Raw genomic sequence first — 27,927 nt, forward strand, 5'->3', positions numbered from 1 at the left:
AGCCTTCAAGATGGAGGTATTATTAGAGGCTGATGCATTTGATATGAATGCAGATTTTTAAGATGCTATCAGAGGTGTAGGAATCAACAGCCAAAAAGACAACTTGATGAACTGAGAAGGACAAATTTTTTGTGCAGATTTTATTACTGTGTCCCCCCCCCCCCCCCCCCCCGCCAATTCGTTTATATTACGTTCAGAACACTCAAAGAAATCTCCCTGGGGCTTTATGCAGACTTAATCTAGACAGAAATAATAAGTTAGCCTCCTGAGGGTAGAAACATGTATTGACTTAGGTACAAGCAGGATAATCATGATTGTGAATGTTTTTAGCTGTTTATGTTTGTTCAAGAGTATGTAGAAAATAACACACTTTATTAACTCACGTAAAATGGAATTGGGAAATATATGTGGGCAAGCAGAGAAGTTCTTTGCCGGATCCCAAAACATGCAAAATACAGAGATGATAACCAAATAACAGGTGGGTAAATAATATTAGCCAACACATAGGAGTGACATGGATCCAAGTAACTAAAGACTGTAATTCTCAGAAAAATATAGATAGGGCCTTTATCTAGCTGTGTATGTGAAATGGCTGCTGCTGATGATGATAACTGGTAAAAGTCAGTGTTACATTACATTATAGACATTATACAATGAGTGACATGTTAGATTGTTAACGAAAAATTGTTCACCTGAGTTCAGCTGAGGCAGTTTCAATGTAATAACATGCTTTATTTTTGGTATTCACAGCATGATTTCTCATTACAGCGAAGAGATGACAGAAAATAATATCTTTAACAGTGGACAAAAACAATTTATAAGACAGTATCCTGAAATAATTATGAAACTACCAAGCCAGAAATAAATGCATGTCTTTAGAGTGAGAGTTGAGATCATCCTGTTCCCACAGTGTCTGTAACTCACTATAGGGATGAGAACTTACAGTTTCTACTCGTATGATTACTGAAACTAACAATTCAGATTGTTACTGCTCTGTGATAACTACATAATACTGACACAACACTTTCTTATCAATAAAATATAAGAGCTAATATACAATTTTTGTGTATATTATTATTTTAACTCAAAAATTTAAGATGTATAATTTAAAATATTAATTGATTTGTGCATACACCAATTCATATTTCTTTGCTTTTCTTGGGTCAACAGTTTCCTTTGGAGGCATCATGAGTCTCTTCTTAGGTGTAAGTGTTCTCTCATGTGTGGAAATACTCTACTTCTTTGCAAGATTCTGCTTGGCTTTATGGAAGATCACAGGTACGAAGCACTTCTGCAGATTACAATATGGTCATAAGTGTCAAGTTCATCAGAGAAAGGAACCAAGAATGGTAAAGCCACAGTGTCTATCTAAGGTTCATTCCTGGTACCCATAATAGAAAACTGCTATTCGTAGAATATGTGAGGGACAATGTAACACTCCTTAACTATGTAATTTGTTCCTACAATTTTGTACTTAGTTAAGAAAATACATGTGTGCGTGATGAAGGAAGAAAACTGATCACGAAAATCCATTGTGTCAACAGAGGGACTAAAATGACTAATGGAAGGATGGACACATACCTCTTTGGCCATGAAAGGTGGTTATGTTACACACTTAACAAATTAATTTTTGGACACTGCACAAAATTTCTATAAACTTTTGCAACTGCATTTCAAAGATCAACTCTGCAATGACCAGCTTTGTGAGTTTTTGCATGTGCAAAATCAGTGATGATGGTGGCCATTGTTTTACACAACATTAACGGGGATTATTACTGGCTACAAATGACCACAAAGCCACTTTCATAAAATTACCACAACATTTAAAGTACTGAGTCTCACTAACACATTTTCTACCCAAATCAGGGCATATCTCACGATAGCCCTGCTTTTGAGGAAAGAGAGAAGAACTAAATATGGACATAACTTATTACGAAACAAAATAAAAGGACTTACATACTTTAGGAGCAAGAGAGATCACTCACTTAATAGTAGCAGCATGGAGTCATCGACAGGCGCACACAATGGCTTTCAGACACACACACACACACACACACACACACACACACACACACAGTGTCGACTGAACATACACTGCCAGTAGTGAAGTTTGGCAGGAGGACTGGGTTGAGGGGTAGAGTTGGATAGGGTGGATACAGGGAGAAAAAGGCATGGAGCAAGAGTTGGAGAAGTGTAGCTGGTGACATGGAGGGAGGCAGTAGGTGTGTAGAGTATGAATGTGTGATGGAGAGACAGCAGATGTATGGACTAGGAATGCGACACACAGGTACAGGAGCTGGTGAGTTCATATGGTGCATGATGATGACGATGCAGGGGCATGGATTGGAAGTGGTTGACATGATAGAGGAAGGGGAGACTGTTGGGTAGAGGGTGTGGGTACAGTGTGTTAATGGAGCTTGAGATCAATAGGATTGCAGGAGTGAAGCATGCGTTGAAAGGAAACTCCCATCGACTGACTAGCAGCTGGTTTGCACTGTTAATTGACTATCCCCAGCCAGTGTGTTTCATCACTGGGTGATCAACTCTCATATTGGACAGTTTATTGGTGGCTATTCATTGTGCTGGATAGCTGGTTGGTCATCATGTCTGTATAAAATCCTGTGCAGAAATTGCAGCAGAGTAGGTATATGGCATGGCTGCTTTCACAGATGACCTTGCTTCTGACAGGATAGGATAGCATAGCGTAAGCCTGTAACATAACTTAAGTAGGCTAGGCTGGGTGGGTGAATCGAGCTAGTCTTGCGCATCTGGGTCTTCCACATGGATGCGAACTATGTGGCAAGGGGTTGGAAGTGGGCATGGCATACAGATTGACTAGGATGTTTTGTAGGTTGGACAGGTGGTAGAGCAACACTTTAGGAGATCTGGGAGATAACCTCAGTAGGGTGTCCTTCATTTCTGGGCATGGTAATAGATAGTCAAAGCACAGGCGAAGGATATGGTTCAGCTGCTCTGGTTCATGGTGATTAGAGGGTCTCAGTCCATTGCAGTAGTTTATAGGGGGTGGTGGGAGGATAACATGTGCGTGAGAATATGGCAAACGAATCTGTTTACTAAGCTTTGGGGTCTGCCCACCTGTGAAGCTCTTTGTGAGACCCTCCACATACTGGGCAAGGGAACTCTTATCACTGCAGATAAGCTGTCCATGGGTAGCCAGGCAAAATAGGGACAATTTTTTGGTGTGGAATGATGACATCAAAATTCAGGTACTGTTGATGGTCAGTGCACTTCATATGGACAGAGGCATGGATGGAGCCACCAGAGATGTGGAGGTCATAAACCAGAAGGGAGGCACATTGGGCTGGGGAGAACTCGAGGAAGCGGATGGGAGAGAAGGTGCTGCAGTTGTGGCAGAATGAGGATATGATATCTTGGTTCTAGGTCTTGATCATGAAGAACCAGACAACAGGTTTGGCAGTTTTGGAGGCTAGAAAGGTGACCCATAAACAAGAGTGTCATGCAGTTGTCCATGGCTGTGTGACAGATTTGTTTAAATATCTGCCCCCAAAAGGAGTAGCAGTTTTATATGAGGACATAACTGATGAGGTGTATAAGCAATGAGGTAGTGAGTCTGGAATCAGTAAGATGTTGGGAAAGGTAGCGTTCGATAGCAGTAAGGCTCTGGGCATGAAGGATGTTGCTCTACAGGGAGGAAGCATCAACAGTGATAAGTAGGAATACAACTGTTAATGAGGTGGGGGTGGTTGATAGTAAACGAAGGAAATAGTTTGTATCTTTTAAGATCTAAGCTATGGGCAATTGGTTGGAGGTGTTGGTTGATAAGAGTGGGGACTCTTTCAATCGGGGCATAGGAACTGACTACAATGGGGTGTCCAGGATTGGTGAGTTTATGGATTTTGGGAAGGGGTGGGTGTGTGACCAGGGCGGGGAGGGGGGGGGTGTCAGGGTGAAATAGTAGATGGATTTAGGGCACAGATTATATGCTGGGCCTATGGATTTGAGAGTAGGAATTCTACATCTACATACATACTCCGCAATCCACCATACAATGCATGGTGGAGGGTACCTCATACCACAACTAGCATGCTGGTTCTCTAAATGTCCTCAGCAGTGATTCATGAAAAGAATGCCTCCTTTCCTCCAGAGACTCCCACCCGAGTTCCTGAAGCATTTCCGTAACACTCGCGTGATGATCAAGCCTACCAGTAACAAATCTAGCAGCCCGCCTCTGAATTGCTTCTATGTCCTCCCTCAATCTGACGTGATAGGGATCCCAAATGCTCAAGCAGTACTCAAGAATACGTCGTTTTAGTGTTTTATAAGTGGTCTTCTTGACAAATGAACCACATCTTCCCAAAATTCTACCAATGAACCAAAGACGATTATCTGCCTTCCCCAAAACTGCCATTACATGCTTGTCCCACTTCATATCGCTCTGCAATGTTACACCCAAATATTTAATCGACATGACTGTGTCAAGTGCTACACTACTAATGAAGTAGTCAAACATTACAGGATTCTTTTTCCTATTCATCTGGATTAATTTACATTTATCTATATTTAGAGTTAGCTGCCATTCTTCACAAAAATCACAAATCCTGTCCAAGTCATCTTGTATCCTCCTACAGTCACTCAATGACGATACCTTCCCGTACACCACAGCATCATCAGCAAACAGCCGCACATTGCTATCCACCCTATCCAAAAGATCATTTATGTAGATAGAAAACAACAGCAGACCTATCACACTTGCCTGGGGCACTCCAGATGATACCCTCACCTCCAATGAACACTCACCATCGAGGACAATGTACTGGGTTCTATTACTTAAGAAGTCTTCGAGCCACTCACATACTTGGGAACCAATCCCATATGATCATAACTTAGTTAAGAGTCTGCAGTGGGGCACCGAGTCAAACACTTTCCGGAAGTCAAGGAATGTGGCATCCGGCTGATACCCTTCATCCATGGTTCGCAAGATATGTGAAAAAAGGGCGAGTTGCGTTTCACTGGAGCGATGCTTTCTAAAGCCGTGCTGATGCATGGACAGCAACTTCTCTGTCTCAAGGAAATTCATTATATTCAAACTGAGAATATGTTCGAGAATCCTGCAACAAACCAATGTTAAGGATATTGGTCTGTAATTTTGAGGATCTGTCCTTCTATCCTTCTTATATACAGGCGTCACCTGCGCCTTTTTTCAGTTGCTTGGGACTTTACGTTGGGCAAGAGATTCACGATAAATGCAAGCTAAGTAAGGAGCCAATGCAGTAGAGCACTCTCTAAAACCGAATTGGAATCCCATCAGGACCTGGTGATTTATTTATTTTCAACCCATTCAGCTGTTTCACAACCCTAGGGATGTCTATCACTATGTACTCCATACGGGAATCTGTACGAGACTCAAACGGCGGTATGTTTGTATGATCCTCCTGTGTGAAAGATTTCTCAAATGCTAAATTTAAAATTTCAGCTTTCGTTTTGCTGTCTTCCGTTGCCAGGCCAGACTGATCAGCGAGTGACTGGATGGAAGCCTTCGATCCACTTACCAATTTTACGTAAGACCAGAATTTCCTTGGGTTTTCAGCAAGATCTTTTGCTAAGGTATGACAGCAGTGGTTGAATGCTTTGCGCATCGCTCTTTTTACAGCAGCATGAATCTCTACTAACTTTTGCCTGTCCTCATTCTCCTGATCTTTTTTGTACCGCGAGTGCAACTGCCTTGGCTTCCTGAGCATTCTCCGAACTGTGCTGTTAAACTACGATGGGTCTTTTCCATCCGTAACCCACTTTTTCGGCGCATACTTGTCCAATACGTGATGTACAATGTGTTTAAAATTTGCCTATAATTCCTCCATGTCCGTCGTACTGAAAGTAAATGAAGTCAATTCATTTACTAAGTGGGATGCTAACAGCTGCTTATCTACTCTTTCTAGTAAGAATACTCTCCTAGCCTTCTGGACAAACTTTTTAACTTTTGTAACCATAGTTGTAATGACAACATCATGATCACTAATCCCTGTCTCAACACTGACACCGTCGATGAGGTCTGGTCTGTTTGTGGCTACCAGATCTAAAATATTTCCATTATGCATTGGCTGTTGATTTAGCTGCTCAAGACAGTTTTCGGATAATGTGTTCATAAGTAATTCCCATGACGGCTTGTCTGCACCACCTGTAATGAATCCATAGACATCCCAGTCTATACTAGGTAGGTTGAAGTCACCTCCGACTAATATAGTATGATCCGGGTACTTCTACGGTACAGAATATAGACTCCCTATGAATGATTCTAGAACTGTCACGGTGGAACCTGGTGGCCGGTAATAACTCCCTACAATTAACTTTATTTCCCCTATCCCTGTTAAACGTGTCCAGATAACTTCACAATCAGACTCTACTTCGACCTCAGTAGACATAATATTTTTGTCAACTGCAATGAAGACGCCATCTCCTACAGTGTCTAATCTGTCTTTCCGATACATGTTCTAACCCTCACTAAATATTTCAGAACTTCCTATCTCAGGGTTCAGCCAGGTCTCAGTCCCGAGAATAATTTGCGGATCACATGCTTCCTGGAGGGCAGTAAATTCAGGAACTGTATTCCGAACACTGAAAATTTGCTGCTAATATCTTGATAGCTGACGTGTCTTTACACTGAGCGCGTCCTGATTTCCCTGCCTGCACGTCGACTGGTGAGTGTTCATCAGAACACCTCGCACTACTGCCTAGCCTAAAAAACACCTTGTGCACACCACAAGTACTCTGCTACCAAAGTAGCTGCTTCCTTTGTGTAGTGCACCCCTGACCTATCTAGGGGGTTATTTTGGACTTTTGGATGGATAGCTATGTTGGTGGAGGAGCCTTCTGTCTGGCAGTCACTGCAATTCATCATGACAGTGTTGAAGCCTTTGTGTGTAGGTAGGATGTTTAAATCAGGGTTGGCTTGAGGCTGCAAAAGGTTGTTTTTCCTCCTGTTTGGAGGTTTGTGTTCTTGGGAAGGGTCCTGATGTGGCTAAGTTGGAAGTAAGGAATTCCTGGAAAGTGACCACTAGTGATTAGGTGGGAGAGGTAATGGTTGTATAATGGTAAGAACTCAGTGAGGCAAGGTCCAGTGTTGGGATTAAGTTATCTTTGGTTGCAGGGATTGGTAGCAAAGAAGTGTTTGAGCAATGTGGCAAATGGAAGTCAGCAAGGCAGGGCCTGGGAGCTATGGAGGGTTGACAGGGGGTCCACTGTGAGTAGGATGGGAATTTATTGTTAGTGGTACAATAAGTTTGACAATTTATGAAGGTTGTGTCTGCAGTGCTCTTATGGGTGTTGGTGGGCAAGGATTTCAATTTGGGAGAAGTATAGTTGAACTTGCACAGTAAGAGTACATTGAGACACAGCAGAGGTGGTTTTGGGGTGTCTGCTCCATGGTGATTTGTTTCTGTAGTACCATGTTTGTGAGGGGTAGTGACTGTGGGGATCTGAAAATATGACGGTCATTCCAAAAGGAAGGGTGTGATCCAGAGAAAGGAATTTTTATCGTTAGGCCCTTTGCAGCTGGAGGTGAGAGGGGGAGGGAGAGGCGGGGGGGGGGGGGGGGGGGGGTTGCCCACCACTTAGGCAGTATTTTAAGGAAGAGTATTTGGGACTGGGTTTTACCTAGGGGTGGGGATGTTTCCTGAATTGCTGCAGATAGGTGGAGGAGGGGTTCATTTGAGGTGAATGTCACTAGGGCAGCATGAAAAATACAAAGGAAATGAATGAATGAAACCATTAGATTGTTTTAAAGGGAACAATGGATAACAAAGTGTGGGTCTGGGAAGTGAAACGGGAAATTGTGCTGAGAATTGTATGAGAGTTCTGCGATGTGATGATATTTGATCACATGTAAGCTAAATGTAAAATTATATGGATGCAGTGTATGAAGAGAAGTGGGTCAATTTTGAAGTCAAATGTAGGGATTTGCTGCTTGGATGATGTATAATTGTGCCCCAGCTGCCAGTAGGTTTGTAGGATAGTGCATGATTCAGTTGAAGCAGCTGCACCTAGTGCTATAGAAGGCTGCAAAAGTCACACGTAACCACAATGGTCAGGGACAGTAATATTTCTGCCTCTGAATAACTCAGTTCTTCCACTAGTCATGAGTGGTCTCCTTTATTCCTAAAGTATTTACATTCTGGCAGAAACTGCCTTACAAAATAAAAGGGCTAATGAAGACATATTTGATCACAGGCATTAAGCTGTTAAATAAGATTAAACTGTTAAATAAAACTTTTCCACACTGTGATGGAATGTGCTGAGCCCAAGCTTTATTTGCATAACGTAAATAAATACTAGCATGTGGATAATTTATTTTGTAAACAAGTTTCAGTTTACAGTTTCATTTTTAATGGAAAAACATTCATGTGTGACTGCACAAGAAGCATAAACATATGAAATCAAAGTAATGTTCATCTGATAACTTCCAGGAGACTGCTATTCAGTGAACAAGTATTGCAAATCTAAGGAACGAAAATTTATTTATTGTAATATCTGTACATACAGGCAATAAGTTTATATTTGCACTAGCAGCAAATGAGAAACTTATATCAATTCTGAGACAACAACTGTATGTTATGCTCCTTTATAGTAACCGTATCAGTATCACCAATAACATGATGTTTGCCGATTTGAATGTTAACTTCATTATAACACTGATGACAGTTAATAAAATGAAAGGTAAAAGACAATTTGTAGGTTATGTGTAATAAGATTTATGGACTGTGGAAGAGAATTTGATACACATTAATTATTATGTTATAGTTAAAGCAATTTCAATACACAAGATTTTTAATTATTATGAAATGTTTGTTAGTCTTATCACCAAACCTTAATAGACGGCTACAAATAGAGAATATTAATAAGAAACCTGAAATGAAATGACACAACTGGCTTGTAAACGGTTTTAATTTATCATGTTAAGTACACATCTGTGGTGTTTCTGGAATACCATTTCTCAGCACATAACTGACCTGCTTTTAAAAATCTTCACCTATGCCTAGGTATTTATTTGAATGAATACAGGATAGACAAAATACAACTAGCCTAAAAGGAGTTTCCAGAATCACAAACATAGTAACAACAAAATTGAAGCAGCAAAGAAATCATGTTATAGGGACAGTTGCATGGATGTTGTCTACAACATGAAGAAATAGCAAATTCTATCTTAGAATGAATTCGTGACGCATTCAGGGAGCAGAGAGCAGTAAGCAAAGAAGTCAAACCTTCTTGCTTTCCCAGATCGTTTGTTCTCTCTGCCTCTGATCAGGTGAGGCCAGCTGATGGGTCAAGTGGACTCAAAACAACCCCATGCACTGAAAGAGATCTGGCAGAACACTATATACACTATTGCTACCATTACCTCCGACAGAGCTCCTCACACTTTGATAAATCATTTATAGCGCTACATTGATGAAAACAGACACAGTTTCCAGCATATAACTGTTTCCCTGTTGATTAATAGTTAAATCATTTTGTGTCAGACGTCTCTGGGACAGTTATATTTTGACCCCCTGTAGTTATGTGATATAACCAGTACTTCAATACAGTCTCAGAATTCCCTTGCCTAAAATGAATAAAATGCAAAAGTCAGTTAATTACATTTGTTTATTTTGTTCACTCTGCTACATGCCTTGCCAGTTATACCACACGAAACCAAAATCTAGACAGGTAGAACTACTGTCCTCCTGAATATGAGTTCTACGTCTTCTGATACAGAACCAACACTAAATCATACATAAAAATATGAATTTGGCTGACAATTATAATTCTGCCATGGAATCATGCTTGAAATTACATGCAAGTAAGATGAATCACCTAATGTCTTCATACAAGACAACTGAAAGCCGTAATGGTAAACACACAAATCATTTTGATATGAGAGGTGAGAAACAAGACTTTATAAACTAAAATTTTCTCCATATTTGTTGGCCCTTCATTGAAAAGTATTCTGAGAGGTATATAAGAAAGCCACAGATCGAATATCTTCTCCTCTATGGTGTAGTAGAAAAATAATAGCAAACTCCAAAGGGCAGAATGTACAGTTACTGACTTAATTTCTGTGGATATAATATGTGTACGAGTCTCTTTAATAGGAGACTTATTGCGGAAAATTCCAGCAACCATTTTTTTAGGTTTTATTGTTTTGGAACAGAGTAAAATGTCACATTCTATCCAGGTATATCAACTGTATCTGTGTCACTCTCTAGAGAATCAAACATACATAAAATGTAAAGCTACCTGAATTCTTCAGAATTATATAAACCAATAAGATATTCAGCAGTAACATCCACCGTTCAATGAATGGAGAAGTACATAACAGTGTGCAGACAAATTAATTGAAAAAGTAATTCTACATCAAATACAATTGTTCGTCTCTAAATGCTGTCTTCTTCTTCCCCCCCCCCCCCCCCCCCCCCCACCCTCCCTGAGCTGCTGAACAGGCTGGATTCAGGAAAAACAGTCATTGAAACTTTTAATTTGTCTACAGCCTTGCAGTCTGTGCCTGCAGTACTTTTATCCAAATTAGAAACTACATGCAGAGAAGTGCCACTACATTTCTTATCTCCAAGATAGAAGACAGTGTTCTAAGCTACATTTTAAGAAAGGTAGGATCTTAACAGCAAAATCAGAATGAAAGACGCATCTATGGAGTCCCCAGGGAAATATTTTTGGCCAATTTTGCATAAATTGAATAAGGAAAAGGCTGTTGCAAAGGAGTTCTCGTTAAATTAAAACCAGTCTCAAGTGGACATAAATACTGAATCACCATATGCAGCTTAAACATAAATTTTTAGCCATTATGACTGATAAACATCTTACGTTGAAAGAGAATGTCAGCTACACCTGTAAAAAGATTAGGTGCATTTACTTACTCGAACATCTCACAAATACAACTCATCCTCTTCTCAAACAAATATACTACAAATTCATTTGCACTTGCAATATGGGAGAGGGCACCTGCAGCCTATATGGCTAGGATATTCGAGCTTCAGAAAAAGATCAGTTGCAATAATTGCAAGCTCATTTACAATAGCTGTTAATATCAGCAAACATCAGATTACTTCATCGAGTATGGTTTACTGACTGTGTAATCAATGTGATGTATTTAACACAATTCTGTATGTAAAAGAGAACGGTGAAATTAGAGTAATGATTAGAGACATTTGTAATTACTATAAGCAAAGCAGATGTGATCATCATAGGATGCTGACTAATAAAAGAGCCACAGTTTGCAACCCACTATAGTAAGTGGAACACAATTCTGTAAAAGGTTGTCACATAATAAGAAGAAATTGTGTGAAAATCTTCTCAAGAGCAAGTTGAAACAGTTGTTAATTAACAGACATTTATACTTGAAGATTTCTGAACTCCATGGTTGATAGTAGTACTTTTGTATATTTCTGTGTATTAGTAGTGGTAAATTGTAACTGTATACATGATAGTATCTAATGTGCTACTTTTATATATTCATCATATTTGTATCATGATATCACTCTCATTTTTTGTACACTTAACCCTTCAATGTTCAGACTGTAAAGTTATTATGGCTAAATAAAGATTATTAATTTTCTTATGCACTAACTTCACCATGTCCTGTTTCATAACACTGCCTCAACCTTCGTGGTGGAAGTCAAAAATACTGTCTGGAAACTAGCAGAAAAAAAGACAATACTCTTGCTCACTTATATCAGTTAACATAACTGAGAGACATAGTTCAATGAGACGGAACAGTTCTAACAATAAATAACCACCTATTCTTTTTCTTAGTCCACTTCTACTATAGCACTATAAGGTCACAAAGAAAGTGTAGACAGCATACTCAATGCAAAATATAATATTCAATACAAATTTTTGCATGACACTTGCTGTACAGTCTTGGGCAAATGACATATACAGTACATGTTAAACAATCTCCTTATCTTATCTGGCTTATAGTTAGGTCATTAAATTTGTAGTGTACCACAAGGATGACCAAGAGTACATCCCCCAAAAATTACAAATATTTTCAATTCATTGGTGGTTGCAGTAACTGCTACAGGAAATGGCAATACCAGGCTGCATTGAAAGTATAATATGAAGGTACTGAATGGTACAGAATCATATTGTTAACCTATGATGGACGTGTATGTCTATCCTACACCATGGTTAGTGACCCATATGGAAAAATGAAATGTAATGTGGCTAAGGCCTCCCGTCGGGTAGACCGATTGCCTGGTGCAAGTCTTTTGAGCTGACGTCACTTTGACGATTTGTGCGTTGATGGGGATGAGTGGTGATGATGGCAATGATGATGATGATGATGATGACTGCACAACATCGTCTCTGACCCAGCTAGGAATTGAACCTGGGCCCCTTTGCATGGCATTCGCTCACGTTGACCACTCAGTTATCGGGGTGGTCACTACCCATATGTTAACCTTTCAATGAAAGTTTGTGTCACTATTTCCCATAGCACTTTGTGCAACCACTTATGTAATGCACTAATTTGTCATTCTTGGAGGACATGTTATTGGTTATTCTTGCATTATAATGCATGAAGCTACACTACAGCACTGCTTATAAGCTGGTGGTGAGGGGAAGGCAACGAGTGGTATGCATACTAAATGACAGTAGCGACTTCTCCTGTTGCTCTCTCCACTAAAGTTGTCCTTTTTGTGGAGTATGTAGCTATGCAGCTCATGGGCATCAGAGATACATATACACTAGTATTTCCTGAGCTAAAAGTTGCAGTTCTTCTTTGTGAGTTCTCAACCCATTCAAGCTCCACTTCAGTATGGATGCCATCGTAGCAATGAAGTTTTTCTCTATCCTTCCTCTTACTGTTCCTCTGTGGCTGGACTTTCGGCAAAGCGGATTTTGCAGCAATATTTCTGTTTCCCTTATTCTGTCAGCTGTGAGGGTGTATAATTGTTTCTGAAATTACATTTTGCTGCCACAGAGCAAAATTATTGGTACAGCCAGTGTCACAAGTTTACAGCTATACTCACAGGTAAAGGTTGCTGTGCTCATTTCAGCTGTCAATGTTTGGGTGCTAACCCTACTTTTTAGAACAAGGTGCTTCGATGCTGAAGTGAATGACTTCAAAAAAGTAGATATATGTGTAATAATGGAGGACTTCTTCATTTTCAAATATGAGGCATATTGCATAATCTTTACCTCTAGGATGTTCTTCTCCTTCTCAAATAATGAAAATTCTTTGCACTAAATTGGAATTTTCTGGGAGCAATTTACACATGTGGAGCAGTGCACTGATTGCCTGATTCATGAACAGTTGAAACACATCTTCCATATTTAGCCTGATCCTTACAAGCCATGGTGGTGTGACTGAAGTACTGACATATAAAGCAGCACTTGGTTTAGGTATGTAGGGCTCAAATTGGATACAATCTGCTGCAATGTTCTCAAGTAACTTCGACACTACAATAATGACTTTTCTTTCTTCCCAGCTGAGATATACTAGCAATACACAGTAGTTTAACTGCAGTTTTCAAACAACACTGATCATTTATATGGAATAATAGTTGTACAATTAACACACTTTGAAATATTAAGTATTTTAAAAATTGTGATTTATAAAACTCAATAAAATTAAATTACAATGCTAGGTTAAAAACATAGAATTCCCTGAGGTTTCATGAAATTCCCTGATTTTCTACAGGTTTTCCAGAAGAATTGCCACACTGGAATAGAAGATGGTGGTGTCCCATGCTCATCATTTTTTCTTTTCATGAATTTTTTTACTTTAATGACACTTTCAGTTTCCCATTCCTGTTACAGTTCTTTGACACCGACAACCATGATATCCTGACAGGTTACCTCACAATTACAGAAATCTTCTTTACTTGGGTAGCTTTCTGTCTTGGCTAGCAGCTTGCCATTACTGTTACACAGCCTCTCGATTGATTGAAGTTACCCTGAAGGCTGCTTCCCACCCGGCCCCCAATGCTTTATATATGTAGAACTGCAACAGTTTCTCAAATGTATCATCCACACATTTATTAATGATAAAAATATTGTTCTCCACAGGATGTGGTCTGTTACTGGTACTGAGACAAACTTCAGGTGGACTTTGCACATGAGGTCTCTTTGGCATTTAGGTGCTAAGACTGCTCAACATACCACCCAAACCACTGACAGTGTCAGAAAGAGATGCAGCCTTCATGAGTATCCCAAGAGCAACTAGGGAAATAAGGATCAGCACAGACACAGCACCACTTGCCTGTGTAAACTTAATACAACAGAAGTTCAGCAGGTTCTCCAGAGATGCCCACTAACAACAGTTCTGCCTAAACAGACATCCATCGCATTGGCATGCAGCACACCTTCAGATTTTGATTTTCTTTTTTAAGTGGAGTGCAAATCATTAATGGCCAGTGCTGATTTCTGTTCAGTTCCTTATCATCATACGGTGTATTTGATGGTTTATTTTTACTACTTTTTTTTTTTTTTTTTTTTAAATAGCTCTTCATCTGATCCACTTATGTGTTCTTCAACCAAAGGTGAAGAAATAAGCACTTCTCCAATTACCTGTCAGAAACTTCTTTTTTGGATTCATCTACTTCAGCTAAAATTTCATCAGCAAGCCCTAAAAATGAAAATAGACACTAGGACAATAATGTGTAAAGCTAATGGTAAAATGACATATTTATTTTGTAGTCTGCTTTGAATCCTAACCTCAGATATCGGCTAAAATGAGTGTGTGCTAGTAACATAGTCTCAACATGCACAACAAGTTATAGTCATTGCAGCTATGAAAATATTTTTTAAAAAATGGCACAATAATTTTTAATTACTGTTGTATGCATTTCAGATTCTGAAACATTTTGAAAGTGTCAAAACACGACAAATAATGAATAGTCAAGACCTCCCTCAACGCAGATGCTCTTGATCTGCATCTTGAAAATTTCCAAAGTTTAAGACAATATATCATGCCTGTAACAAGATACAAATATGCTCCGAGTTGTATATGTAGCAGCAATTCCTATGCAATTATTTAACTCAGGACATAACTGCTTAGTGCAATCATATGATGCTGTAACACAAACAAACTGCACCCACACAATTGTGCATGCTAGGTCTAAAAGTATAAAGGCATCAGGAAATAATTTCTGAAGTACTAGAGAAAGTCATAGAGAGTAAAAAAATAAGAGAAGACAGATACTGGAATATATTCAACAAATAATTAGGAGTACTGGGCGCAAGTGCTACTTTAAGAATTAAATGGAACATTTGACGGGTAAAAAGTTCTCAATTAATTTGCAACATCAATTGGAAAAAAATTTCCATGTTTTCCTTGACTGCCTTAATCATCATCAGTGATGAGAAGGCAGTCATCAAAAGCTTGGAATTTTATCCACATTTGATGCAGCATGATAACTGAAAATTTTTTTATCCAGAGACTCCACCATGGAAGACTTTCTGGAGAAGTTTGATGTTCTGGGGCTGCTTTTTCTGTTTTAGGGCTGGGCTACTAGTATTGATCAATGCCAAAATGAAAGCAGGTCTTTATGGAAATCTTTTTCTCATTGAACACTTTTCATACACTCAACAGATTGAAACAGATCCTTTTCTGTATTAGTGAGAGAATGATCCTGGGCACAAGAAAAAGGCCACTGATTGTAATTTTTAAATAAAATCTGTTGGAAACTTCCTGGGCAATTAAAACTAACTGCTGGATTGGGATGCAAACCTGGGATGCTTTCTAAAATCAGTATGTTTTGATGGACTGATCTGCTTAAACCCATGATAGGAATCCTATCAAATCTATTTTGCCAGAAGGTAATACACATATCAGAAGAATTTCTTGAAGAATTTGGCAACAATTATTCATCAAGTTACAGGAAGGATGTCAAAATATCATGGAAAACCAATTTCTAAAGATTAAATGCTGTAATAACAGAATAAATGTGTTACTAGTCCAAGGCTACCATCTCTGGAAAGATCAGGTAACAGTATCCAGAGAGGATTTGGAGCAGGTGTTACACTCTAGTTTCATTAGGCTTATCCAAGCTTGAAGGACCATGCTTGGGTGCACTGTTTCTTTCATATTTACATGCAGGAATTCTATGGAGTCCAAGAAACAACTTTACCCTGGAAGATCACCAACAAAGGGAGATCAATTGGAAAGTTGTAAGAAGCATTCTACATTCAGGATAAAAACAACAATAGTGACAAAAGACTGGTAGCAGACCATAATATTTTCTATGTTGTGAAAAAGAAGGTTGCTGTTTTGAAAAGCAGTCTCCCTTCTACAGATCAGTAACGGGTTGGATGAGACTCCCGGGGCATCAGAAATGTTATGTTACTGAGAAAAGTCACTTGCTTCAAGAATGTCTATTAGCCACCAGGTCACACACTCAGAACACTTGAGAAACAAAAATTACACCATTTTAACAGAGTTGTATAGCACTTTGCACCTCTTTTTTTTTTTTTTGTATACTGTCCAACAAGACGTGGAATGGTATACAGAAAGTCAGATTGATAAGAACAATCCTGATATTTAGCTCACTAGAACTATTCGAATGTCTAATGGAAAATTCATGCATCATTAACTCAGGAATTGGCTGTATGGGAATTGCAACATGCTACACAGCTGCAGAGAAAAAGAACTGCTTGCTGATCTAAACAAGTCCACTTCACTTCAGTTTCAAAAATACAGTACATCATGAAAACAACACCATTTGACAAAACAAAAAAGACAGGTACTCTTAAAACTCCAATGTACACAACTCCATTTGCTTCAGCTCTTAAAAGGCAGATTTAAAAAGCTGACGCAGCAACGTAGATGCAGAAATGTAACATAAGCAGGAATATAGGCTATGCCTGCTTCCATTTGCAGAGAAAAGGGTAGGACTTTTGCAACTTCTTATATTACAACTAGAATATACACATCATCATTTTTGCAAAATACTTGAAATATTAAAATTTTCCAGTGTCCCTAACATAAAATGAAAAGACACCAATCAGTTTACATCAGAATGGTGTTCAGCATCCTAAATATGAGAGATGAGATCCGCAGAAAATATGTCTTTTCTCAAAGATTTGCTTAATGAAGATAAAAATGTTGTTAATGAATAATGAAAATTTGTTACAGCTTAAAATAATTATAACACACAATTTATTTCAATTTTATTTTAAAACTACAATAATTTTCTACATCAGCAAATTCACAGAAATAAACGAGGAACACGTAAAAAAAGACACAGCCACATTATTTAGTTATTAAAACTTTTACAAAATAAAAAACTATGTAAAGTTTATTCATCTACAACATGGAAAGTACATATTAGAATAAAACATCCTTTAGGTTAAAAGCAATATTTACGGCAGTTCTTAAATATTCTCATTTTAAAACATCACTCTTTGCCAAATGAAGGAAACAAACTTTACAAAGCAACACAAACATACAATAAGATGTGAGCATTGTGAAGCCAAAATCATTCCTAGAAACTAATATCAACAGTTCTTCCTAATTACAAATGAAGTTAAAACATTTCATATTCAACTTTAAAAATACAGTAACAACATTTTTATCAAAAATGCAATTGTATATCCACAACAATTGTCATTACATTCTGTCACAGCCAACACATCAAGCCAATTGAAAATAACTTTGGTAAGACCATATAAGTCAAAAATGTGCATTTGAAATTGCAGAACATATTTCCAAACAAATTTACAGTATTTCACTCAATCTTTTATGTTTCACACTCCATTTATAAGAGTGCATTAGTTTAAACACAATGGTTTGTAACAGAGCATGGCTGAGAATCTTGATTCTTTCCCAGTTTCCAATAATGATATTTTTTCTGGGGAAAATGCTTAGGTATTAGCAATGAAGCAGTCAAGCAATTATTTTAGAATGTCCACAAAAAGTCCAAAGTGGAATCTACCAAAAGCTTTAAATTAATAAAATATTTTCAGATTACATTTACATTCCAGGACTACAAAAACCTTCTTTTCTTTAATCAGAAAATCAAACTAAACATTTTTAAGGTGTATAATACATATATGTGCTCCCTTTCCTTTTTTTACACTGGTAGATGATAGATTCAGTTACCCTCATATTATGCACATAAACCAGAACTTATATAAACTGCCCCAAAGCTCATGGATTGTTGCTCTAATCATTCTTTGTTGATGACTACACTGCCAAAAACACTGCAGGCCCCTCTACCAGTGATTTGATTCTATACTTAACATGGTTAACTTTGGCCAATCACACCATTAGCTGTAATAAAGTAATAAATCTGAAAGACGGAATACTAAGCTCTGCACAAATATTTAGAACTCCGATAAGTTCAATATGCCAAACTAATTTTTACCAGATACTTCTGGCAGTTTTCATGCACATTTTTAAACAGCAGATGATATGCATATCGCCAATAATGTCACAAACATTAAATTCATAATTTCCTAAAATGTACAGTAAATTCTTGCCAATAAAAATATAATACAAGGATGACATTTTTGGAACAACTAGCAGTTACAAAGCATGCTAACTACTGTTCATTACTTGCATACCATGGAAATGGTTTCAAGAGGTATGGGACTGCAATTCTCTCATCTCTCTTAAGATATTCTGAAACACATATAGCTATGTTATTATAGTTAATGAGAAGCCACAACAGAATGTAAGATGTGTACCATGAAGAGACTTTAAAACTATAAGTAATTTCCAGTAGAGAAATCCGACGGATGACTGTAGTGATCAGTAGGACTGAGGCTGCATTTACATTCAACAGATATGTTTATTAATATTGAGGTGCTAAATGATTGAAGTAGACACAAATTAAGTTCCTTGTTACATCTTGCTGTCCATGCAATCAATTCCCTCTTATTAAAATGATAAGAGTGAAAAGGAGGGAAAACAGTGTGACACTGAAATATTTGGTCATTTACTTTTCTGAATTGCTCTGACTGCCAGTTGTTTCTTTCGTTGCATGCACAATTAATTCCACATTGGAAATAAAATATCATTTTTGGGATGGACATCAAGTTAAACCAAATCTTCTGAATTTATAAACAGTCTTGCAGCACTGACATAAATCCCAATTACGCAGCAAATTAAATATCTTAAACTATGCATTGCACAGAAAAACATTATAATTCTTCCTGTCAATAGAAGAATATATTTACAGTTTTGTGTAGTATTATAGTGTTACAGGTGTACTACTGATATAGCAATCATTCCAATCATTTACAAAAATAATTTATGCTTCATAACTTAGAACAGTTACCTCCAGCTGTTCAGCCAGCAGTTTGCAGAAGTTACTTTGCTGATAGTGTTCAAAGCACAAAAAATGTACTGCAAACAACACAGAAACGATTCTTCATTTCCTTGGATGTATAAAGCGTTATGCACAAATTAAAAATAATTTGTCAGAGTATCTCTACAGTTACTGTAATCATGCAGTATCAGTTCACTGACACTACGAAGCAGAGGGTCCTCCTAGGCCGTACATCTGTGACAAAGAGAAGATAAAATGATTATCTAAACAAAAATAGATAAATGGTTTGTAACTCTTTACTCTTTTCTTCAGAATGAAATTTTTGTTCTGCAGCAAAGTGTGTACTGAGATGAAATTTACTGACTGATTAAAACTGTGTGCCGGACCGTGACTCAAACCTGGGACTTGCCTGTGAAAGGCAAGGAACCGAAATGGAGTCCCAGTCTGACACACAGTTTTAATCTGTCACTAAGTAATAATCTCTTCTTAGAATATTTTCAATACTATTTAAAATTAACATAGAATTATATTAACTGCTTTAGAATATTTGTACAGCCCTCAGATACTGTATTTAGTCACTGTTGAGGAATTCGTTGATCACATTTTGTGACTGGTTTCTCTCACTCTGGAATTTAAATCAGTATTCAAATCCCCAAAACTCTCATTAAGCATATCACTCGTTCATTCAGCATGTTCTGTAGATACTGTCAGAAATGAGAGCAATCAGGGATGTGGGAGAAATCAAGACAAGTGCATCGTAGAAAATAAATTAATCTGTACACCATATTAACAACAGTCTGTCACTATATTGTTTAATGCTTATGCCAGACAAATTTAACACAGTAAATTTTAGAAAAAGTGAACTATTTCCTCAGTTATAGTAAATAGCTGTTTTTTATTACCTCAGTATTTACTGGATTACACTGGCACTTCAAAATAAAATAGTTACCCACCTCTGTTAATACAAAGTCCTGTTTACAATACATTACTATTCATCGTGTAGCAGTACAATGAACACCACTACTTCTCATGCCGCTGCTAACAGAACTATTCACGTTTGAATTCAGATTTTCAGATAATTTATAGAGTGTGTAACTAATGACTGTGATCTTAATCTGAGATTCACAACTTCTTGTTTTATGTTAGTCATAAAGTTGGTGAATACATTTGCACCAGGAAACATAACTCCATTCTGAACCCTAGACAAAGATGAGAATTATATATGAACATTGTTTTTGTATCTGTGGTGTGATTATGTAGATCACATTTTTTAATTGAAACTGCTTATTGCAAGCAATGAAAATCATTAAAGAGTTAGCGCAACCTGAAGAAGGCCTGTGTGAAATGCCTAGTCATCTTTTCATACAATATTCTTATTGCTTACGACTGCAGAATAATATTTCACTTACTTGAAGTCTATTGCCCCAGAAGATAATTCCACAAAACAACAGCGAGTGAAAATGCACTAAATAATTTGTGACTCTCATCTTTAAGACAAAACAATGAGAGAGAATTTACAACACAAGGGGACATAATTTCAAGACTTATTCCACTGAATTGAGCTCTCTAGATCACCTAATATATTTCTTTATTTATGATTAGGTTTCTGCAACTTCCATCATAATCAGATCGAAGCTCAGAACTTATAAAACAATATTCAATGCAATATCAAACAATGGAAAATCCAGGATGGAATATAACAAAGACCTTGTTGGCCAAAAGCTAACTTCCTGACAGTCTTCTTGTGCCTTTCTGGGACTCAGCGCCTCCACTACATGGTGAGAGCAACTATCCTTTTCATAATATTTAACATAAGTTTCAATCAAACTTAACTGACTAATGGAGGGGAATCAAGCAAATTAAGAGCTGACAGCACACTTATGCACATATTTCATTGAAATGGACACTGAATATTGTTTTACAAGTTTTGAACTGATAATGATAGCAGCTGAAATGACATCATTTATAAACAAATATATTAACTAATTCAGAAGGCTTTATTCACAAAAGTCTACAATGATTACACTGACCATCTCATTATTTATACTCAGTTGTTTATTACACATATAAGAAAATCAACAGAAATGTACCCTATATCCTAAGAAAATAAATACATCTGCAGGGCACATGACAGGAAGGAAAAATAGACATGCCTGTAACTAGGCTTTAGAAGATAATTAACAACTAGCAGTACTTAGGAGTTAAGTTTTTTTAATTCATTGCCTTCACAGAGATCAGATGTTCCACTATCTGCTTTTAAAATTGATAGAAAGAGGTGGCTAAAAGCTAAAGCTTTTTATATGCCAGAAGAGTTTCATACATGCTGTAAAGATAACCCTGCTTCCTGACTCTCTTATGTGAGAGAATGTTACAGTCCTGTAGCTCTGTTATGCAAATATTTTAACCATCACACTTTTTTTTTTATAAAATGTCCATGTATTTTCTATGTATATGTTTTTATGTGCTGTATTTTATGTAATCTTGCATGATGACATCAATTGCATTGTAAAATGTTAAAAAATGAAAAAAAAAGATTTGAACTGAACCCCTTTAGGAAATTTACACCTTTTACTAATATTTCCAACTGAGCTTCTTAATTAGTTTAGAGTTGTCTACCTTTTAACATGTTGCCACTTGAACTCGAAGGAATTTTACATGCCATATTTCATTTAATGTATGACCACTAACATCTACTTACAGTGCTAGCAGGTTTTCTTGCTTGTATGAAATTAAATATGTGTTTGTGAGATTAAGATAAACTGTGTGGTGTTAACCAATTATAAGTCTTTTCTGAGGTCAAGTCAAGATCCTTCATTAGTATGTCTGAGTCATCATCAGCAAATATTACAGTTTTTTAACAATCCTATAAAGTCATTGGATGATCATTTATGTAGAATAAAAAGAAGGCTAGGCCCAGTATCAATCTTTATGGGATTCAACATGGTAAGTTCTTTCATTGCATGGTTAATGTCATACATGCAATAGTCTGTCTAGTGACACTGCAGCTTCTGCTATGGGGATAAAACTCCACCCATACAAGAGAGGGCGTTATGAGGATGAAACTCCATTAACACAAAAGGGATGCCTTTAGTGCCAAAAAACACACCTTGCAAGAACAATTTTGTGATACCTACACAGTATAATGCACTAGCAAGGTCACAAAAAATAAGAAAAGGATAATTTTCCATGATTAGCTTTTCTGGCAGGTAATTTGTAAGTTCTTGTAATCTTTTATGAAAGCCAAACTGAGAGGTTGTTAACAAGGTCTGCTCACATAAATCAGGCAGTATTCTGGGAAAGACTACTTTCTCAAAAACTTTTGGAAAGACTAGACTGTGCGAACTGGCTCTGCAACTCAATAATTGATGGGTGGTCCTACAGAAAACAGCATGACAGCTAAGACAGGCAAACACAAAGCCATCTAGAAAGAGTAAATATGCAGTGGAGAAGTTTGCTAAGCTATAGTAGACAATGTGGTAAATTTTCTGATGTATGCAAGTATTTTGTTCACAAAACTTGGCATACATGTTCAATGGCTCTAATACCTCTGGAATTCTAGCTATGGGGAAAATTAAAACAAGTGTTCTACACGGGCACTGAAACTCCCTAATATCATCGGCGAATTAGGAAAAATGGGGAAAATAATTCATAAATTTCTGAAACTTTGGGAAAACACTGATAGGTAATGTAGTAGTCAGAAAGAGAAAAGTTCCCTCCCCTAATGGGTGAGTATCCCCTTCCCCACCCCTTAATTCTTTTTATCTCTCAAATTTTTATGAAAAGCTAATTTCCTTTCGTACATACAGAAACATATGTAGCACATAAATGTTAATATTAAAATCTGAAGGTAAAATAATGTGAACTTCCAAGGAATTGTCACTTGTTGATTAAAAACATCTAGTACACAGTTTTTTGTTCAATGTTATGCATTTACATTGGAATCAAAATCATTTGTCATAGTCAGAAAGAGAAAAGTTCCCTCCCCTAATGGTGAGCATCCCCTTCCCCACCCCTTAATTCCTTTTATCTTTCAAATTTTTATGAAAAGCTAATTTCCTTTTGTACATACAGAAACATATGTAGCACATAAATGTTTAATATTAAAATCTGAAGGTAAAATAGTGTGAACTTCCAAAGAATTGTCACTTGTTGATTAAAAACATCTAGTACACAGTTTTTTGTTCAATGTTATGCATTTACATTGGAATCAAAAATCATTTGTCATGAGAATTAAAAATTGTACAACTGAATAATAAATTCAAAATCACCTACATACAAGACCTACACAACATCTGTTGGACAATTGAATAGGACTCCATCACCATAGAGTTCAGTCAGTTTGTTTTTTAGTTTTTATGGCCAATGTATCTCATTCTGGAAGGCTTTCATTGACTTTCTGCAATAAATCTGGCAGTGAAAATTGACATTTGCCAAAAGAATCTGCAATACAATACATGTCTTAGACAGCAGCATCAAAGTTGGTACCATAAGGGCAGCCTGTTTTTTGAATAGAGGGCAGGTTCGACGCTAGTTCAGCATAGGAATCTTGATGATAATGAGCCTCTGCAGCTACTGAAAATAACACACTGTTGATGTGTTTGACAAGCTTCTACCACAATCATCAACACATTTCTTTTCTTTCTCAAGCAGTGTGTGTTTCAGAGTTAAAGCACAAACTGCAAACATTCTATGACATCTCTGGATTGATGTTTTTCCTTCAGCTGCTAACTCACATTTTTCAGCATATATAAAAATCTTTTTTGAAATTTAATGGATAGGATAAAGATGATTTTAGATTTTTCTCATATACTTGTGCACCTTTCTGCGTAATTAGTTCCTTTACATTATATTACTTAATATATATTCGTGCCAACATACCTTATGCACGTCAATCATTCCAACAACGTGTAGAAGAGAGAATAGTATTTTCCTCATCCTTCTGCAGCGTATCAGGATGTTTTAGCAAGTGTCCTGGTACACTATGAAAAATCTTCCCAGCAACAGACGTTACAATAGTGTGTAAGCTGAGAGAGACTGTCAGCTGCTCTTTATTTTGGCACAAATGCTATGGGACAGCTGAGGCACATTGGAGGTGAATGTATGGGATCTACCAGTTCAGTGTGCGTGTTTACACTGTGATGCCTCCAGTTGAAGGTGTCACGGACTGCCCGGAATTTGCAGTCTACCAACTATGCCATCATCATCATCATCATCATCATCATCATCATCATCAAGATAAATGAATTATCTTTTAATACACGATTGACTGTCTGTAGGACCTGTACGTCAGATGTGTTTTAACGATTGATGTCTGTTTTCACTGACATAGCCTATTTGAGCTACTGTAATATATGTTAATGAGAAGTTGAAATGAGAGTTTGTTCAGTCATTTCATAGCTAGGAGTAGAAGTTGTGATCTCCTATTTAGCATTCCCTGCAAGAAGGAACGAAGCCCAGAAGAGCTCGATGTTTGAGCATGGCAGTGACAAGGAGGATCTGGAACACCAGAATGAAGTAGCAATACAATAATTCATCAAGAAGATACATTTGAGGTGACAGACAGTAATGTAAAATGGGATACTCAAGCTATATAAATCATACCCACATCTTTTACAGCAGCCATTCACAAATTTTACACTTTACTTCCATTCCTTGCTGACACTTATAAAAGTTTTTAACCTCTTTGTCGCTTTTTATCTCTCTCCTTCTAAAATATATGTACCGCAAATGAAACAGGTCAAAGGATCCAGCATCATTCCTTTCTCAGTCCATAGAAATGAAAAGAGAGTAAGAAGAAATACTACATAACAATAGACTCAACATCCTGCACAGCTTTAATAAGTTCACAACATAAACTCTACCAAACTGGACACATGTAGGAATAAACAGTAGCAACAGTGGTGGGGAAACAGTGAGTGAAAGGGAACTGGAAATTCTTGTTTTCATTGTTGGGCACCTAATTCTGATTTCAGAAATACCGTACACACAATAAAATTTTATCAAGTTGAAAATATACAAAATATTTCCATATACTGAATTACTCTCCTTATTTATGTAACTGGCTAAACAACAAACGCTGCAAAAATTATGCATCAACAGAATTCTATTCCAAACTGTATATCTCTAAAGCTATTTGTCTGACTGAAAATATGCCCAAGACCTTTTTTGTGTACAATTTTATCAGGAATTTTGTTTTGTAATTACAGTTCTCTTCTAAAAATGAACCATTTTGTGAAAAAAAGGTAGAAATTACTTTTGGTGGTGGTGGTGGAGGAGGATGAGGAGAAAGAGTGTTTTTCTGTTTCCCCCATGAATCATGGACCTTGCTGTTGGTGGGGAGGCTTGCGTGCCTCAGCGATACAGATAGCCGTACCGTAGGTGGAACCACAACGGAGGGGTATCTGTTGAGAGGCCAGACAAACATGTGGTTCCTGAAGAGGGGCAGCAGCCTTTTCAGTAGTTGCAAGGGCAACAGTCTGGGTGATTGACTGATCTGGCCTTGTAACATTAACCAAAACGGCCTTGCTGTGCTGGTACTGCGAACGGCTGAAAGCAAGGGAAAACTACGGCTGTAATTTTTCATGAGAGCATGCAGCTTTACTGTATGGTTAAATGATGATGGCGTCCTCTTGGGTAAAATATTCTGGAGGTAAAATAGTCCCCCATTCGGATCTCTGGGCGGGGACTACTCAAGAGGATGTCGTTATCAGGAGAAAGAAAACTGGGGAGAAGAGAAGTTTGTGGCACAGCTTGACTAGAAGAAGGGATCGGTTGGTAGGACATGTTCTGAGGCATCAAGGGATCACCAATTTAGTATTGGAGGGCAGCGTGGAGGGTAAAAATCGTAGGAAGAGACAACAAGAGATGAATACACTAAGCAGATTCAGAAGGATGTAGGTTGCAGTAGGTACTGGGAGATGAAGAGGCTTGTACAGGATAGAGTAGCATGGAGAGCTGCATCGAACCAGCCTCAGGACTGAAGACCACAACAACAAACTACTACATACCATAAGAACATTTTTCCGAAGTTTCTAAATATTATAAATTATTGTAGGACTAATGTCCTATATGCAGCCTGCTTTACACATAAACTGCACTTAGCTAAAATTCCCTCAATAAACCAAAGTTGACTATTCACCTTCTCTACCATCCCAACACTATCTGCTGACAGTCTGCCTGCCCTTACATTTCTTATGTTGATATGAGAACTTCATCCTTCTTATTAACAAGATACTCTGATTTTTTAATGGAAGACATTTAATGTGTTCTGCTTAACATCAGTGTTTTTGTCCAGGCAGTATTACTTAATTTGCTAGTAGCTGCATTAACTGTATTTATCCCAAGCTCTGTCTTTGTGAACAAATTTACCTTGAAAAGTGCCTTAGGAACAGACTGGAAATCAGGGGGATAGGATGAATATTGCTCTGGTCAGACTGGATGCTTCTGGCAATTAGCCTTGTACATATCTTTTTACTGGAAGCATTCAAATGCAAACCAAGCTGTGTACAATACAATCAGGCGACTGTGATGCATTATTCACACTGAAGTGTCAATGCCCCTCTCCCAAATGAAATGGAAAGAAGATTAGAGTTTAATGTCTCATTAATGATGACATCAACAGAAATAGAAAACAAAGTCTAATGGCATAAGCATACCATTCATGTCTTTTTCAAAAGAATCATTCCAATATTTGTCACTTGCTTATGCAATTTTCAGGAAATCACAGACAACCAAAACGTGAACATCCTAACTGTGATTGAGTCACTGCCTTCAGAAATGCAAATTCAGTGCCAAATCTATGGGCCACCTTGCTCTCTTGAAGCATGACAGTTAGGTCTTTTTAAACATCGGCAGCATTTTCCACTGATCTATTTTGAAAGGCGCAGAATGTTGACTTTGACTTCATATGCAAGCTACTATGAACTTAACAGTCTGCTTTGTGTAGAAAATATCACAGAACAAATCTTAGTGTAGATGATTTTTGGGAATAAATACAATGCATTGTTTCACTTTGAATAAAGCTGTGGGTTGCTTTTCACTTGAGTTATTGTCTGATTTATCTTCTGTTTATCCTAAAGTGTATCCAAATGAAAAGGTATGAAGTGTCATAACAACCAAACCAGTTGAAGTTTACATATGATGCTTTGAGATAAAATAGGACAACATCTAGGGATGTGAATGTAGTGTGTGGTATGGTTGTGCACGTGTGCAGGCACATGACACAAGAGAGAAGCAGGCAGTTCTGTGATCCACCTATTTGACGCAAGTGTTCACATTTCAAAATTCTGTGAAGAGGAGCAGCAAGATGTTATCAAATTTCTAACTGTGAAAGGGTTAGAGTGGCCAGTATTTATTGACAGGTGGCATTTGTATACGGGGCAAGACTGTGTGTTTGACATGTCAGTGAAAAAGTGGAGCAGTTGTTTTGGTGAAGGTTGGAACTGTACGAAGGATCTCCTAAGACCAGGCTAGCAAACAAGGTAATCATGGCCAAACTCTTTGACAAGGTGAACAACCTGGTGTGAGAAATGATCAATGTGTCACAACACAAATGTTGACAGTGATGGTGAGGGCTATTGTTGGAACAGTGTGGACAACTGTGCAGGATAGGTTTGGTTACCAGAAGCTGTGTGCACAGTGGGTGCCGAAGAATCTCAGCAAACTGCAAAAGGCACTGCATATG

General features: G+C 37.6%; 1 protein-coding gene across 1 annotated transcript in view; it reads right to left on the minus strand.

Annotated features, from left to right (window-relative positions):
• Nucleotides 1-17,113: 17,113 nt before the first annotated feature.
• Nucleotides 17,114-27,927, minus strand: part of LOC126268215 (transmembrane protein 245) — a 266,256-nt gene continuing 255,442 nt past the window's right edge. The window contains exon 15 of the mRNA XM_049973842.1: nt 17,114-19,478. The gene's annotated coding sequence lies outside the window, so the exon portion shown is untranslated. The remainder of the gene's footprint in view (nt 19,479-27,927) is intronic.

Source organism: Schistocerca gregaria, chromosome 4 (assembly GCF_023897955.1).
Source record: "Schistocerca gregaria isolate iqSchGreg1 chromosome 4, iqSchGreg1.2, whole genome shotgun sequence".
Taxonomy (NCBI): domain Eukaryota; kingdom Metazoa; phylum Arthropoda; class Insecta; order Orthoptera; family Acrididae; genus Schistocerca; species Schistocerca gregaria.